This window comes from Megalopta genalis, chromosome 19 (genome assembly GCF_051020955.1).
Source record: "Megalopta genalis isolate 19385.01 chromosome 19, iyMegGena1_principal, whole genome shotgun sequence".
Taxonomy (NCBI): Eukaryota; Metazoa; Arthropoda; class Insecta; order Hymenoptera; family Halictidae; genus Megalopta; species Megalopta genalis.
This window is the reverse complement of record NC_135031.1, coordinates 291,368-308,972: the sequence shown is the minus strand read 5'-3', so window position 1 is coordinate 308,972 and position 17,605 is coordinate 291,368.

Here is a 17,605-nt window from a genome sequence, read left to right as displayed (position 1 = left end):
CTTCAAATCCATGTGATACACATGATTTAGCTTCAAATCCATGCGATGTAGAATGTTCATCTTCTAATCCATGCGAAACAAATGGTTTAGCATAAAATACTTGTGATATACATGATTTAGCTTCAAATGAATGCGATGTAGAAGGCTCATCTTCAAATTCATGCGAAACAATTGGTTTAGATACAGATCCTTGTGATAAACTTGATTTAGCTTCAACTGCATGCGAAACAAACGATTTAGCTTCAATTCCATGCGAAACAAATGGTTTGGATTCAGATACTTGTGATAAAGGTGATTTAGCATCAACAGCATGCGAAACAAACGAGTTAGCTTCGAATCCATGCGACACGCAAGATTTAACTTCAAATCAATGCTGAGTAGCAGGATTAGCTTCAAATGCATGCGAAACACACGATTTAGCATCAAATCAATTCGGAATAGAAGGTTTAGCTTCAAATGCATGCGGAACGCAAGATTTTGCTTCAAATCAATGCGGAGTAGAAGGTTTAGCTTCAAATCCATGCGAAACAAATGACTTAACTCCAAATACATGCGATATAAATGATTTATCTTCAACTGGAAGCGAAACAAGCGAGTCAGCTTCAAATCCATGCGACACACATGATTTAGATTCAAATCAATGCGAAGTAGAAGGATTAGCTTCAAATCCATGCGAATCACATCATTTAGCTTCAAATCCATGCGAAGTAGAAGGCTTATAACAAATCCATACGAAACAAATGGTTTAGCTTCAAATACTTCTCATATACTTGATTTAGATTCAACTGAATGCGAAACAAACGAGTTAGCTTCAAAGTCATGCGAAACACATGATTTAGCTTCACATTCATTCGAAACACATGGTTTAGTTTAATATTCATGCGAAACAAATGGTTCAGCTTCAAATATTTGTGATATACATGATTTAGCTTCAAATCCATGCGGAACACATGATTTAGCTTCAAATCAATGCGAAGTAGAAGGCTTATCTTCAAATCCAAGCGAGACGAATGATTTATCTTCAAATATTTGTGATATACATGATTTAGCTTCAACTGCACGCCAAACAAACGAGTTAGGTTCAAATCCAAGTGAAACCCATGATTTAGATTCAAATCAATGCGAAGTAGAAGGTTTAGCTTCAAATCCTTGCGAAACAAATGATTTACCTTCAACAACCTGCGGTTTAAATGAAATAGCGTCAAATGCAGGTGACATAAACGAGTTAGCTTCAAATCCATGCGAAACACAGGCTTTAACTTCAAATCAATGCGAAGTAGTAGGCTTAACTTCAAATCCATGCGAAACAAATGGTTTAGGTTCAAACACTTGTGATAATCATGATTTAGCTCGAACTGCATGCGAAACAAACGAGTTAGCTTCAAATCCTTGAGAAACAATTGATTTAGCGTGAGATACTTGTGGTTTGTATGAAATAGATTCAAATTCAGGCGAAACAAACGAGTTAGCTTCAAATCCATGCGAAACACATGATTTAGCCTCAAATCAATGCGGAGTAGAAGGCTTAGCTTCAAATCCATGCGAAACAAATGATTTAGCGTCAGATACTTGTGATATACATGATTTAGCTTCAACTGCATGCGAAACAAACGAGTTAGCTTCAAATCCAAACGAAACAATTAATTAAGCTCCAAATCAATGCGATGTAGATGGTTTAGATTCAAATCCTTGAGAAACAAATGTTTTTGCGTCATATAATTGCGATGTAAGTGATATAGCTTCAAATGCAGGTGACATAAACGAGTTTACTTAAAATCCATGCGGAACAATTGATTTAGCTTCAAATCAGTGCGATGTGGATGGTTTAGCTTCAAATCCTTGAGAAACAAATGATTTAACGTCAGATACTTGCGGCTGAAATGAAATAGATTCAAATGCTGGCGAAACAAACGAGTTAGCTTAAATCAATGCGAAACAAATGGTTCAGCTACAAATACTTGTGATAAACATGATTTAGCTTCAACTGCATGCGCATCAATCGAGTTAGCTTCAAATCCCAAGGAAACACATGAATTAACTTCAATTCAATGCGAAGTAGAAGGCTTAGCTTCAAATCCATGCGAAACAAATGATTTACCTTCAAATACCTGCGGTTTAAATGAAATAGCTTCAAATGCAGGTGACATAAACGACTTTACTTCAAATCCAAGCGAAACACATGATTCAGCTTCAAATCAATGCGAAGTAGAAGGCTTATGTCAAGGTTATATAGCTTCATATGCTTGCGAATCAAATGGTTTAGCTTCAAATAATTGCGTATATAAGCGATATAGCTGCAAATGCAGGCGGAACAAACGAGTTAGCTCCAAATCAATGCGAAGTAGAAGGCTTATCTTCAAATCCATTCGACACGAATGATTTAGCGTCAGATACTTGTGATATACATGATATAGCTTCAACTGCATGCGAATCAAACGTGTTAGCTTCAAATACCAGGGGAAGACATGATTTATATTCAAATCAATGCGAAGTAGAAGGCTTAGTTTCAAATCCATGGGAAACAAATGATTTACCTTCAAATACTTGCGGTTTAAATGAAATAGCTTCAAATGCAAACGAAACAAACGAGTTACCTTCACATTCATGCAAAACACATGATTTAGCTTGAAATTATGCGAAGTATTAGGCTTAGCTTCAAATTCATGCGAAACAAATGATTTACCTTCAAATACTTACGATATAAATGATATAGCTTCAACAGCATGGGTAACATAAGAGTTAACTTCAAATCCATGCGAAACACATGACTTAGCTTGAAATCAATGCGTAGTAGATGGTTTAGCTTCACATGCAAGCGAAACACATGATTGAGATTCAAATCAATGCGGAATAGAAGGTTTAGCTTCAAATCCATTAGATACAAATGATTTAGCTTCAAATACTGTCGATATAAATGATATAGCTTCATCTGCACGCGAAACAAATGAGTTAGCTTCAAATCCATGCGAAACACATGATTTAGCTTCAAATCAATGCGAAGTAGAAGGCTTAACTCCAAATCAATGCGAAACAAATGGTTTAGGTTCAAATACTTGTGATAAACATGATTTAGCTTCAACTGCATGCGAATCAATCGAGTTAGCTTCAAATCCAAGAGAAACACATGATTTAACTTCAATTCAATGCGAAGTAGAAGGCTTAGCTTCAAAACCATGCGAAACGCATTATTTAGCTGCAAATCAATGCGAAGTAGAAGGCATAACTCCAAATCCATGCGAAACAATTGGTTTAGGTGCAAATACTTGTGATACACATGATTTAGCACCAACTGCATGCGAAACGAACGAGTTAGCTTCAAATCCAAGCGAAACAATTGATTTAGCTTCAAATCAATGCGATGTAGATGGTTTAGCTTCAAATCCTTGAGAAACAAATGATTTACCTTCAAATACCTGCGGTTTAAATGAAATAGCTTCAAATGCAGGCGAAACAACGAGTTAGCTTCAAATCCATGCGGAACAATTGATTTAGCTTCAAATCAGTGCGATGTAGATGGTTTAGCTTCAAATCCTAGAGAAACAAATGATTTAACGTCAGATACTTGCGGTTTAAATGAAATAGATTCAAATGCTGGCGAAACAAACGAGTTAGCTTCAAATCCATGCGAAACACATGATTTAGCTTCAAATCAATGCGAAGTAGTAGGCTAAACTTCAAATCAATGCGAAACAATTGGTTTGGATTCAGATACTTGTGATAAACATGATTTAGCTTCAACTGCATGCGAATAAAACGAGTTAGCTTCAAATCCAATCGAAACAATTGATTTTGATTGAAATCAATGCGATGTAGATGGTTTAGCTTCAAATCCTTGAGAAACAATTGATTTAGCGTGAGATACTTGCGGTTTATATGAAATAGATTCAAATGCAGGCGAAACAAACGAGTTAGCTTCAAATCCATGCGAAACAAATGATTTAGCGTCAGATACTTGTGATATACATGATTTAGCTCCAACTTCATGCGAAACAAACGAGTTAGCTTCAAAACCAAGGGAAACAGATGATTTAACTTCAAATCAATGCGAAGTAGTAGGCTTAGCTTCAAATCCATGCGAAACAAATGGTTTAGGTTCAAATACTTGTGATGTACATGATTTAGCTCCAACTGCATGCGAGACAAACGAGTTAGCTTCAAATCCAGCGAAATAATTCATTTAGATTCAAATCAATGCGATGTAGATGGTTTAGATTCAAATCCTTGAGAAACAAATGATTGAACGTCAGATACTTGCGGTTTAAATAAAATAGATTCAAATGCTGGCGAAACAAACGAGTTAGCTTCAAATCAATGCGAAACAAATGGTTCAGCTTCAAATACTTGTGATAGACATGATTTAGCTTCAACTGCATGGGCATCAATCGAGTTACCTTCAAATCCCAAGGAAACACATGATTTATCTTCAAATCAATGCGAAGTAGAAGGCTTAGCTTCAAATCCATGCGAAACAAATGGTTTAGGTTCAAATACTTGTGATAACAATGATTTAGCTTGAACTGCATGCGAATCAATCGAGTTAGCTTCAAATCCAAGAGAAACACATGATTTAACTTCAATTCAATGCGAAGTAGAAGGCTTAGCTTCAAAACCATGCGAAACGCATTATTTAGCTGCAAATCAATGCGAAGTAGAAGGCATAACTCCAAATCCATGCGAAACAATTGGTTTAGGTGCAAATACTTGTGATACACATGATTTAGCACCAACTGCATGCGAAACGAACGAGTTAGCTTCAAATCCAAGCGAAACAATTGATTTAGCTTCAAATCAATGCGATGTAGATGGTTTAGCTTCAAATCCTTGAGAAACAAATGATTTACCTTCAAATACCTGCGGTTTAAATGAAATAGCTTCAAATGCAGGCGAAACAACGAGTTAGCTTCAAATCCATGCGGAACAATTGATTTAGCTTCAAATCAGTGCGATGTAGATGGTTTAGCTTCAAATCCTAGAGAAACAAATGATTTAGCTTCAATTCAATGCGAAGTAGAAGGCTTAGCTTCAAAACCATGCGAAACAAATGATTTACCTTCAAATACCTGCGGTTTAAATGAAATAGCTTCAAATGCAGGCGAAACAAAGAGTTAGCTTCGAATCCATGCGAAACATTTGGTTTGGATTCAGATACTTGTGATAAACATGATTTAGCTTCAACTGCGTGCGAATCAAACGAGTTAGCTTCAAATCCAAGAGAAACACATGATTTAACTTCAATTCAATGCGAAGTAGAAGGCTTAGTTTCAAAACCATGCGAAACAAATGATTTACTTTGAAATACCTGCGGTTTAAATGAAATAGCTTCAAATGCAGGCGAAACAACGAGTTAGCTTCAAATCCATGCAAAACACATGAATTATCATCATATCAATGCGAAGTAGAACTCTTATCTTCGAATCCATGCGAAACTAATGGTTTTTCTTCAAATACTTATGAAATACCTGATTTAGATTCAACTGCGTGCGAAGCAAACGAGTTAACTTCAAATCCATGGGAAACACATGACTTAGCCTCAAATCAATTCGGAATAGAAGGTTTAGCTTCAAATGCATGCGAAACAAATGGTTTAGCTTCAAATACTTGTGATAAACATGATTTAGCTTCATCTGCATGCGGATCAAACGAGTTAGCTTCAAATCCAAGAGAAACACATGATTTAACTTCAAATCAATGCGAAGTAGTAGGCTTGGCTTCAAATCCATGCGAAACGAATGATTTAGCTCCAAATTTTTGCGAATATAAGTGATATTGTTTATATGCAGTCGAAACAAACGAGTTAGCTTCAAATCCATGCGAAACAAAAGGTTTAGCTTCAAATACTTGCGGTTTAGATGAAATAGCTTCAAATGCAGGTGACATAAACGAGTAACCTTCAAATCCATGCGAAACACATGATTTAGCTTCAAATCAATGCGGAGTAGAAGGCTTAGCTTCAAATCCATGCGAAACAAATGATTTAGCGTCAGATACTTGCGGTTTAAATGAAATAGATTTAAATGCAGGCGAAACAACCGAGTTAGCTTCAAATCAATGCGATACAAATCGTTTAGCTTCAAATAATTGTGATATACATGATTTAGCTTCAAATCCTAGCGAAACACATGATTCAGCTTCAAATCAATGTGGAGTAGAAGGTTTAGCTTTAAATGTATGAGAAACAAATGATTTAGCTTCTAATACTTTTAGCTTTTAATATCATGCGAAACAAAAGAGTTAGCTTCAAATCCATGGGAAACACATGGCTTAGCCTCAAATAAATACGATGTAGATGGTTTAGCTTCAAATCCATGCGAAACAAATGATTTAGTTTCAAATACTTGCGATATAAATGATTTATATTCAACTGGAAGCGAAACAATCGTGGTAGCTTCAGATCGATTCGAAACACATGATTTAGGTTCAAATCAATGCGAAGATGAAGTTTAGCTTAAAATCTATGCGAAACAAACGAGTTAGCTTCAAATCCATTCGAAACAAATGGTTTAGCTTCAAATACTTGTGATATGCATGATTTAGCTTCAACAGCATGCGAATGAAACGAGTTAGCTTCAAATCGAAGAGAAACACATGATATAACTTCAATTCAATGCGAAGTAGAAGGCTTAGCTTCAAAACCATGAGAAACAAAAGATGTAGCTTCAAATACCTGCGGTTTAAATGAAATAGCTTCAAATGCAGGCGAAACAACGAGTTATCATCAAATCCTTGCGAAACGCATTATTTAGCTTCAAATTAATGCGAAATAGAAGCCATAACACCAAATCCATTCGAAACAAATGGTTTAGGTTCAAATACTTGTGATATACATGATTTAGCTCTAACTGCATGCGAAACAAACGAGTTAGCTTGAAATCCAAGCCAAACAATTGATTTAGCTTCAAATCAATGCGGAGTAGAAGGCTTTGCTTCAAATCCATGCGAAACAAATGATTTAGCGTCAGATACTTGCGGTTTAAATGAAATAGATTCAAATGCAGGCGAATCAAACGAGTTAGCTTCAAATCCATGCGAAACACATGATTTATCTTCAAATCAATGCGAAACAATTGTTTGGGATTGAGACACTTGTGATAAACATGATTTAGGTTCATCTGCATGCGAATCAAACGAGTTAGTTTCAAATCCAAGAGAAACACATGATTTAACATTAATTCAATGCGAAGTAGAAGGCTTAGATTCTAAACCATGCGAGACAAATGATTTACCTTCAAATAACTGCGGTTTAAATGAAATAGCTTCAAATGAAGGCGAATCAAACGAGTTAGCTTCAAATCCATGCGAAACACATGATTTAGCTTCAAATCAATGCGAAGTAGAAAGGTTAATTTCAAATCAATGCGAAACAATTAGTTTGGATTGAGATACTTGTGATAAACATGATTTAGCTTCAACTGCATGCGAGTCTAATGAGTTAGCTTCAAATCCCAGGGAAACACGTGATTTAACTTAAAATCAATGCGAAGTAGAAGGCTTAGCTTCAAATCCATGCTAAACAAATGATTTACCTTCAAATCCAAGCGAAACAATTCATTTAGCTTCAAATCAATGCGATGTAGATGGTTTAGCTTCAAATCCTTGAGAAACAAATGATTTAGCGTCAGATACATGCGATGTAAGTGATATAGCTTCAAGTGCATCCGAATCAAACAAGATAGCTTCAAATCCCAGGGAAAAACATGATTTAAATTCAAAGAAATGCGAAGTAGAAGGCTTAGCTTCAAATCCATGCGAAACAAAGGATTTACTTTCAAATACCTGCGGTTTAAATGAAATACCTTCAAATGCAGACAAAACAATCGAGTTAGCGTCAAATGCACGCGAAACACATGATTTAGCTTCAAATCAATGCGATGTAGAAGGCTTAATTTCAAATCCATGCGAAACAAATGGTTTAGCTTCAAATACTTGTGATAAATATGATTTAGCTTCAACTGCATGCGAATCAAGAGAGTTAGCTTCAAATCCAAGGGAAACACATGATTTAACTTCAATTCAATGCGAAGTAGAAGGCATAGCTTCAAAACCATGAGAAACAAATGATGTAGCTTCAAATACCTGCGGTTTAAATGAAATAGCTTCAAATGCAGGCGGAACAACGAGTTATCATCAAATCCTTGCGAAACGCATTATTTAGCTTCAAATCAATGCGAAATAGAAGACATAACACCAAATCCATTCGAAACAAATGGTTTAGGTTCAAATACTTGTGATATACATGATTTAGCTCTAACTGCATGCGAAACAAACGAGTTAGCTTGAAATCCCAGGGAAACACATGATTTAACTTCAAATCAATGCGAAGTAGAAGAGTTAGCTTCAAATCCATGCGAAACAAATGGTTTAGGTTCAAGTACTTGTGATGTACACAATTTAGACTCAACTGCATGCGAATCAAACGAGTTAGCTTCAAATCCCAGGGAAACACATGATTTAACTTCAAATCAATACGAAGTAGAAGGGTTAACTTCAAATCAATGCGAAACTAATGGATTAACTTCAAATACTTGCGATAAACCTGATTTAGATTCAACTGCATGCGAATCAAACGAGTTAGCTTCAAATCCAAGAGAAACACATGATTTAACTTGAAATCAATGCGAAGTAGAAGGCTTAGCTTCAAATCCATGCGAAACAAATGGTTTAACTTCAAATACTTGTGACAAACATGATTTAACTTCAACTGCTTGCGAATCAAACGAGTTAGCTTCAAATCCAAGGGATACACACGATTTAGCCTCAAATACATGCGAAACACATGGTTTAGATTCATATTCTTGCGAAACAGATGTTCTAGATTCAGAATCTTGTGATAAACATGATTTAGCTTTAACTGCATGCGAAACAAACGAGTTAGCTTCAAATCCAAGGGAAACAAATGATTTAACATCAAATCAATGCGAAGTAGTAAGCTTAACTTCAAATCCATGCGAAACGAATGATTTAGCTCCAAATTTTTTCTAAAATAAGTGATATTGCTTTATATGCAGCCGAAACAAACGAGTTAGCTTCAAATCTATGCGAAACAAAAGTTTTAGCTTCAAATACTTGTGATATGTATGATTTAGCTTCAAATGCAGGCGAAACAATCGAGTTAGCTTCAAATCCAAGGGAAACACATGATTTAGCTTCAAATTAATGCGAAGTAGAAGTCTTATCTTCGAATCCTTGCGAAAGAAATGGATTTGCTTCCAATACTTGTGATATACATGATTTAACTTCAACTGCATGCGAAACAAACGAGTTAGCTTCATATCCAAGGGAAACACATGATTAACTTAAAATCAATGCGAAGTAGTTGGCTTACCCACAAATCAATGCGAAACAAATGGTTTTGCTTCAAATAATTGCGTATATAAGCGATATAGCTTCAAATGCAGGCGAAACAAACGAGTTAGCTCCAAACCAGTGCGAATTAAAAGGCTTATCTTCAACTCCATGCGAACCAAATGTCTTAGCTTCAAATGCTTGTGATTTATATGATTTAGCTTCAACTGCATGCCAAACAAACCAGTTAGCTTCAAATCCATGCAAAACACATGATATAGCATCATATGAATGCGATGTAGAAGTCTTATCTTCGAATCCATGCCAAACAATTGGTTTTGCATCAAATACATGTGAAATACCTGACTTAGCTTCAACTGCATGCGAAGCAAACGAGTTAGCTTCAAATCCAAGGGAAACACATGATTTAACTTCAAATCAATACGAAGTAGTAGGCTTAGCTTCAAATCAGTGCGAAACAAATGGTTTGGATTCAGATACTTGTGATAAACATGATTTAGCTTCAACTGCATGCAAATCAAACGAGTTAGATTCAAATCCAAGAGAAACACATGATTTAACATCAAATCAATGCGAAGTAGTTGGCTTAGTTTCAAATCAATGCGAAACAAATGGTTTAGCTTCAAGTACTTGTGATAAACATGATTTAGTTTCAACTGCATGCGAATCAAACGTGTTAGCTTCAAATCCCAGGGGAAGACATGATTTATATTCAAATCAATGCGAAGTAGAAGGCTTAGTTTCAAATCCATGCGAAACAAATGATTTACCTTCAAATGCTTGCGGTTTAAATGAAATAGCTTCAAATGCAAACGAAACAAACGAGTTAGCATCACGTACATGCGAAACACATGATTTAGTTCAAATCAATGCGAAGTAGTTGGCTTAGCTTCAAATAAATGCGAAACAAATGGTTTAGCTTCAAATACTTGCGATAAACATGATTTAGCTTCAACTGCTTGCGAATCAAACGAGTTAGCTTCAAATCCCAAGGAAACACATGATTTAATTTCAAATCAATGTGAAGTAGTAGGCTTCGCTTCAAATCAATGCGAAACAAATGGTGTAGCTTCAAATACTTGCGGTTTAAATGAAATAGGTTGAAATGCAGGCGAAACAAACGAGTTAACTTCAAATCCTTGTGAAACACATGATTTAACTTCAAGTCAATGCGAAGTAGTAAGCTTAGCTCCAAACCCATGCGAAACAAATGATTTGCCTTCAAATACCTGCGGTTTAAATGAAATAGTTTCAAATGCAGGCGAAACAAACGAGTTAGCTCCAAACCAATGCGAAGCAGAAGGCTTATCTTCAACTCCATGCGAACCAAATGGCTTAGCTTCAAATACTTGTGATATGCATGATTTAGCTTCAACTGCATGCCAAACAAACGAGTTAGCTTCAAATCCATGCATAACACATGATTTGGCTTCAGATTCGTGCGAAACACATTATTCAGCTTCAAATCAATGTCAAGTAGAAGGCTTAGCTTGAAATCCATGCGAATCACATGGTTTAGCTTCAAATACTTGTGATATACATGATTTAGCTTCAACTGCATGCCAAACAAACGAAATAGATTCAAATCCATGCGAAACACATGATTTAGCATCATATCAATGCGAAGTAGAAGTCGTATCTTCGAATCCATGCGAAACAAATGGTTTAGCTTCAAATACTTGTGATAAACATGATTTAGCTTCAACTGCATGCGAAGCAAACGAATTAGCTTCAAATCCAACGGAAACACATAATTTAACTTCAAATCAATGCGAAGTAGAAGGCTTAACTTCAAATCCATGCGAAACAAATTGTTTAGGTTCAAATACTTGTGAAATACCTGATCTAGCTTCAACTGCATGCGAAGCAAACGAGTTAGCTTCAAATCCAAGCGAAACACATGATTCAGCTTCAAATCAATGCGAAGTAGAAGGCTTATGTCAAGGTTATATAGCTTCATATGCTTGCGAATCAAATGGTTTAGCTTCAAATAATTGCGTATATAAGCGATATAGCTGCAAATGCAGGCGGAACAAACGAGTTAGCTCCAAATCAATGCGAAGTAGAAGGCTTATCTTCAAATCCATGCGAACCAAATGGCGTAGCTTCAAATACTTGTGATATATATGATTAAGCTTCAACTGCATGCCAAACAAACCAGTTAGCTTCAAATCCATGCAAAACACATGATTTAGCATCATATGAATCGGATGTAGAAGTCTTATCTTCGAATCCATGCCAAACAATTGGTTTTGTATCAAATACTTGTGAAATACCTGACTTAGCTTCAACTGCATGCGAAGCAAACGAGTTAGCTTCAAATCCAAGGGAAACACATGATTTAACTTCAAATCAATACGAAGTAGTAGGCTTAGCTTCAAATCAGTGCGAAACAAATGGTTTGGATTCAGATACTTGTGATAAACATGATTTAGCTTCAACTGCATGCAAATCAAACGAGTTAGCTTCAAATCCAAGAGAAACACATGATTCAACATCAAATCAATGCGAAGTAGTTGGCTTAGTTTCAAATCAATGCGAAACAAATGGTTTAGCTTCAAATACTTGTGATAAACATGATTTAGTTTCAACTGCATGCGAATCAAACGTGTTAGCTTCAAATACCAGGGGAAGACATGATTTATATTCAAATCAATGCGAAGTAGAAGGCTTAGTTTCAAATCCATGCGAAACAAAGGATTTACTTTCAAATACCTGCGGTTTAAATGAAATAGCTTCAAATGCAGTCGAAACAATCGAGTTAGCGTCAAAGGTACGCGAAACACATGATTTAGCTTCAAATCAATGCGAAGTAGAAGGCTTAACTTCAAATCCATGCGAAACAAATGGTTTAGCTTCAAATACTTGTGATATGCATGATTTAGCTTCAACAGCATGCGGATGAAACGAGTTAGCTTCAAATCGAAGAGAAACACATGATATAACTTCAATTCAATGCGAAGTAGAAGGCTTAGCTTCAAAACCATGAGAAACAAAAGATGTAGCTTCAAATACCTGCGGTTTAAATGAAATAGCTTCAAATGCAGGCGAAACAACGAGTTATCATCAAATCCTTGCGAAACGCATTATTTAGCTTCAAATCAATGCGAAATAGAAGCCATAACACCAAATCCATTCGAAACAAATGGTTTAGGTTCAAATACTTGTGATATACATGATTTAGCTCTAACTGCATGCGAAACAAACGAGTTAGCTTGAAATCCAAGCCAAACAATTGATTTAGCTTCAAATCAATGCGGAGTAGAAGGCTTTGCTTCAAATCCATGCGAAACAAATGATTTAGCGTCAGATACTTGCGGTTTAAATGAAATAGATTCAAATGCAGGCGAATCAAACGAGTTAGCTTCAAATCCATGCGAAACACATGATTTATCTTCAAATCAATGCGAAACAATTGTTTGGGATTGAGACACTTGTGATAAACATGATTTAGGTTCATCTGCATGCGAATCAAACGAGTTAGTTTCAAATCCAAGAGAAACACATGATTTAACATTAATTCAATGCGAAGTAGAAGGCTTAGATTCTAAACCATGCGAGACAAATGATTTACCTTCAAATAACTGCGGTTTAAATGAAATAGCTTCAAATGAAGGCGAATCAAACGAGTTAGCTTCAAATCCATGCGAAACACATGATTTAGCTTCAAATCAATGCGAAGTAGAAAGGTTAATTTCAAATCAATGCGAAACAATTAGTTTGGATTGAGATACTTGTGATAAATATGATTTAGCAACATCTGCATGCGAATCAAACGAGTTAGCTTCAAATCGAAGGGAAACACAAGATTTATCTTCAAATCAATGAGAAGTAGTATGCTTAACGTCAAATCAATGCGAAACAATTGGTTTGGATTCAGATACTTGTGATAAACATGATTTAGCTTCAACTGCATGCGAGTCTAATGAGTTAGCTTCAAATCCCAGGGAAACACGTGATTTAACTTAAAATCAATGCGAAGTAGAAGGCTTAGCTTCAAATCCATGCTAAACAAATGATTTACCTTCAAATCCAAGCGAAACAATTCATTTAGCTTCAAATCAATGCGATGTAGATGGTTTAGCTTCAAATCCTTGAGAAACAAATGATTTAGCGTCAGATACATGCGATGTAAGTGATATAGCTTCAAGTGCATCCGAATCAAACAAGATAGCTTCAAATCCCAGGGAAAAACATGATTTAAATTCAAAGAAATGCGAAGTAGAAGGCTTAGCTTCAAATCCATGCGAAACAAAGGATTTACTTTCAAATACCTGCGGTTTAAATGAAATACCTTCAAATGCAGACAAAACAATCGAGTTAGCGTCAAATGCACGCGAAACACATGATTTAGCTTCAAATCAATGCGATGTAGAAGGCTTAATTTCAAATCCATGCGAAACAAATGGTTTAGGTTCAAATACTTGTGATATACATGATTTAGCTCTAACTGCATGCGAAACAAACGAGTTAGCTTGAAATCCCAGGGAAACACATGATTTAACTTCAAATCAATGCGAAGTAGAAGAGTTAGCTTCAAATCCATGCGAAACAAATGGTTTAGGTTCAAGTACTTGTGATGTACACAATTTAGACTCAACTGCATGCGAATCAAACGAGTTAGCTTCAAATCCCAGGGAAACACATGATTTAACTTCAAATCAATACGAAGTAGAAGGGTTAACTTCAAATCAATGCGAAACTAATGGATTAACTTCAAATACTTGCGATAAACCTGATTTAGATTCAACTGCATGCGAATCAAACGAGTTAGCTTCAAATCCAAGAGAAACACATGATTTAACTTGAAATCAATGCGAAGTAGAAGGCTTAGCTTCAAATCCATGCGAAACAAATGGTTTAACTTCAAATACTTGTGACAAACATGATTTAGCTTCAACTGCTTGCGAATCAAACGAGTTAGCTTCAAATCCAAGGGATACACACGATTTAGCCTCAAATACATGCGAAACACATGGTTTAGATTCATATTCTTGCGAAACAGATGTTCTAGATTCAGAATCTTGTGATAAACATGATTTAGCTTTAACTGCATGCGAAACAAACGAGTTAGCTTCAAATCCAAGGGAAACAAATGATTTAACATCAAATCAATGCGAAGTAGTAAGCTTAACTTCAAATCCATGCGAAACGAATGATTTAGCTCCAAATTTTTTCTAAAATAAGTGATATTGCTTTATATGCAGCCGAAACAAACGAGTTAGCTTCAAATCTATGCGAAACAAAAGTTTTAGCTTCAAATACTTGTGATATGTATGATTTAGCTTCAAATGCAGGCGAAACAATCGAGTTAGCTTCAAATCCAAGGGAAACACATGATTTAGCTTCAAATTAATGCGAAGTAGAAGTCTTATCTTCGAATCCTTGCGAAAGAAATGGATTTGCTTCCAATACTTGTGATATACATGATTTAACTTCAACTGCATGCGAAACAAACGAGTTAGCTTCATATCCAAGGGAAACACATGATTAACTTAAAATCAATGCGAAGTAGTTGGCTTGCCCACAAATCAATGCGAAACAAATGGTTTTGCTTCAAATAATTGCGTATATAAGCGATATAGCTTCAAATGCAGGCGAAACAAACGAGTTAGCTCCAAACCAGTGCGAATTAAAAGGCTTATCTTCAACTCCATGCGAACCAAATGTCTTAGCTTCAAATACTTGTGATTTATATGATTTAGCTTCAACTGCATGCCAAACAAACCAGTTAGCTTCAAATCCATGCAAAACACATGATATAGCATCATATGAATGCGATGTAGAAGTCTTATCTTCGAATCCATGCCAAACAATTGGTTTTGCATCAAATGCATGTGAAATACCTGACTTAGCTTCAACTGCATGCGAAGCAAACGAGTTAGCTTCAAATCCAAGGGAAACACATGATTTAACTTCAAATCAATACGAAGTAGTAGGCTTAGCTTCAAATCAGTGCGAAACAAATGGTTTGGATTCAGATACTTGTGATAAACATGATTTAGCTTCAACTGCATGCAAATCAAACGAGTTAGATTCAAATCCAAGAGAAACACATGATTTAACATCAAATCAATGCGAAGTAGTTGGCTTAGTTTCAAATCAATGCGAAACAAATGGTTTAGCTTCAAGTACTTGTGATAAACATGATTTAGTTTCAACTGCATGCGAATCAAACGTGTTAGCTTCAAATCCCAGGGGAAGACATGATTTATATTCAAATCAATGCGAAGTAGAAGGCTTAGTTTCAAATCCATGCGAAACAAATGATTTACCTTCAAATGCTTGCGGTTTAAATGAAATAGCTTCAAATGCAAACGAAACAAACGAGTTAGCATCACGTACATGCGAAACACATGATTTAGTTCAAATCAATGCGAAGTAGTTGGCTTAGCTTCAAATAAATGCGAAACAAATGGTTTAGCTTCAAATACTTGCGATAAACATGATTTAGCTTCAACTGCTTGCGAATCAAACGAGTTAGCTTCAAATCCCAAGGAAACACATGATTTAATTTCAAATCAATGTGAAGTAGTAGGCTTCGCTTCAAATCAATGCGAAACAAATGGTGTAGCTTCAAATACTTGCGGTTTAAATGAAATAGGTTGAAATGCAGGCGAAACAAACGAGTTAACTTCAAATCCTTGTGAAACACATGATTTAACTTCAAGTCAATGCGAAGTAGTAGGCTTAGCTCCAAACCCATGCGAAACAAATGATTTGCCTTCAAATACCTGCGGTTTAAATGAAATAGTTTCAAATGCAGGCGAAACAAACGAGTTAGCTCCAAACCAATGCGAAGCAGAAGGCTTATCTTCAACTCCATGCGAACCAAATGGCTTAGCTTCAAATACTTGTGATATGCATGATTTAGCTTCAACTGCATGCCAAACAAACGAGTTAGCTTCAAATCCATGCATAACACATGATTTAGCATCTTATCAATGCGAAGTAGTAGTCGTATATCCGAATCCATGCGAAACAAATGGTTTTGCTTCAAATACTTGTGAAATACATGATTTAGCTTCAACTGCATGCAAAGCGAACGAGTTAACTTCAAATCCAAGGGAAACACATGATTTAACTTCAAATCAATAGGAAGTAGTAGGCTTAGTTTCATAATCAATGCGAAACAAATGGTTTGGATTCAGATAGTTGTGATAAACATGATTTAGCTTTAACTGCATGCGAATCAAACGAGTTAGCTTCATATCCCAGGGAAACACATGATTTAACTTAAAATCAATGCGAAGTAGTAGACTTAGCTTCAAATCAATGCGAAACAAATGGTTTAGCTTCATATAATTGGGTATATAATCGATATAGCTTCAAATGCAGGCGAAACAAACGAGTTAGCTCCAAATCAATGCGAAGTCGAAGGCTTATCTTCAAATCCATGCGAACCAAATGACTTAGCTTCATATACTTGTGATATACATGATTTGGCTTCAACTGCATGCGAAACAAACGAGTTAGCTTAAAATCCATGCGAAACACATGATTTGGCTTCAGATTCGTGCGAAACACATTATTCAGCTTCAAATCAATGTCAAGTAGAAGGCTTAGCTTGAAATCCATGCGAATCACATGGTTTAGCTTCAAATACTTGTGATATACATGATTTAGCTTCAACTGCATGCCAAACAAACGAAATAGATTCAAATCCATGCGAAACACATGATTTAGCATCATATCAATGCGAAGTAGAAGTCGTATCTTCGAATCCATGCGAAACAAATGGTTTAACTTCAAATACTTGTGATAAACATGATTTAGCTTCAACTGCATGCGAAGCAAACGAATTAGCTTCAAATCCAACGGAAACACATAATTTAACTTCAAATCAATGCGAAGTAGAAGGCTTAACTTCAAATCCATGCGAAACAAATTGTTTAGGTTCAAATACTTGTGAAATACCTGATTTAGCTTCAACTGCATGCGAAGCAAACGAGTTAGCTTCAAATCCAAGCGAAACAATTGATTTAGCTTCAAATCAATGCGGAGTAGAAGGCTTTGCTTCAAATCCATGCGAAACAAATGATTTAGCGTCAGATACTTGCGGTTTAAATGAAATAGATTCAAATGCAGGCGAATCAAACGAGTTAGCTTCAAATCCATGCAAAACACATGATTTAGCTTCAAATCAATGCGAAACAATTGTTTGGGATTGAGACACTTGTGATATGCATGATTTAGCTTCAACAGCATGCGAATGAAACGAGTTAGCTTCAAATCGAAGAGAAACACATGATTTAACTTCAATTCAATGCGAAGTAGAAGGCTTAGCTTCAAAACCATGAGA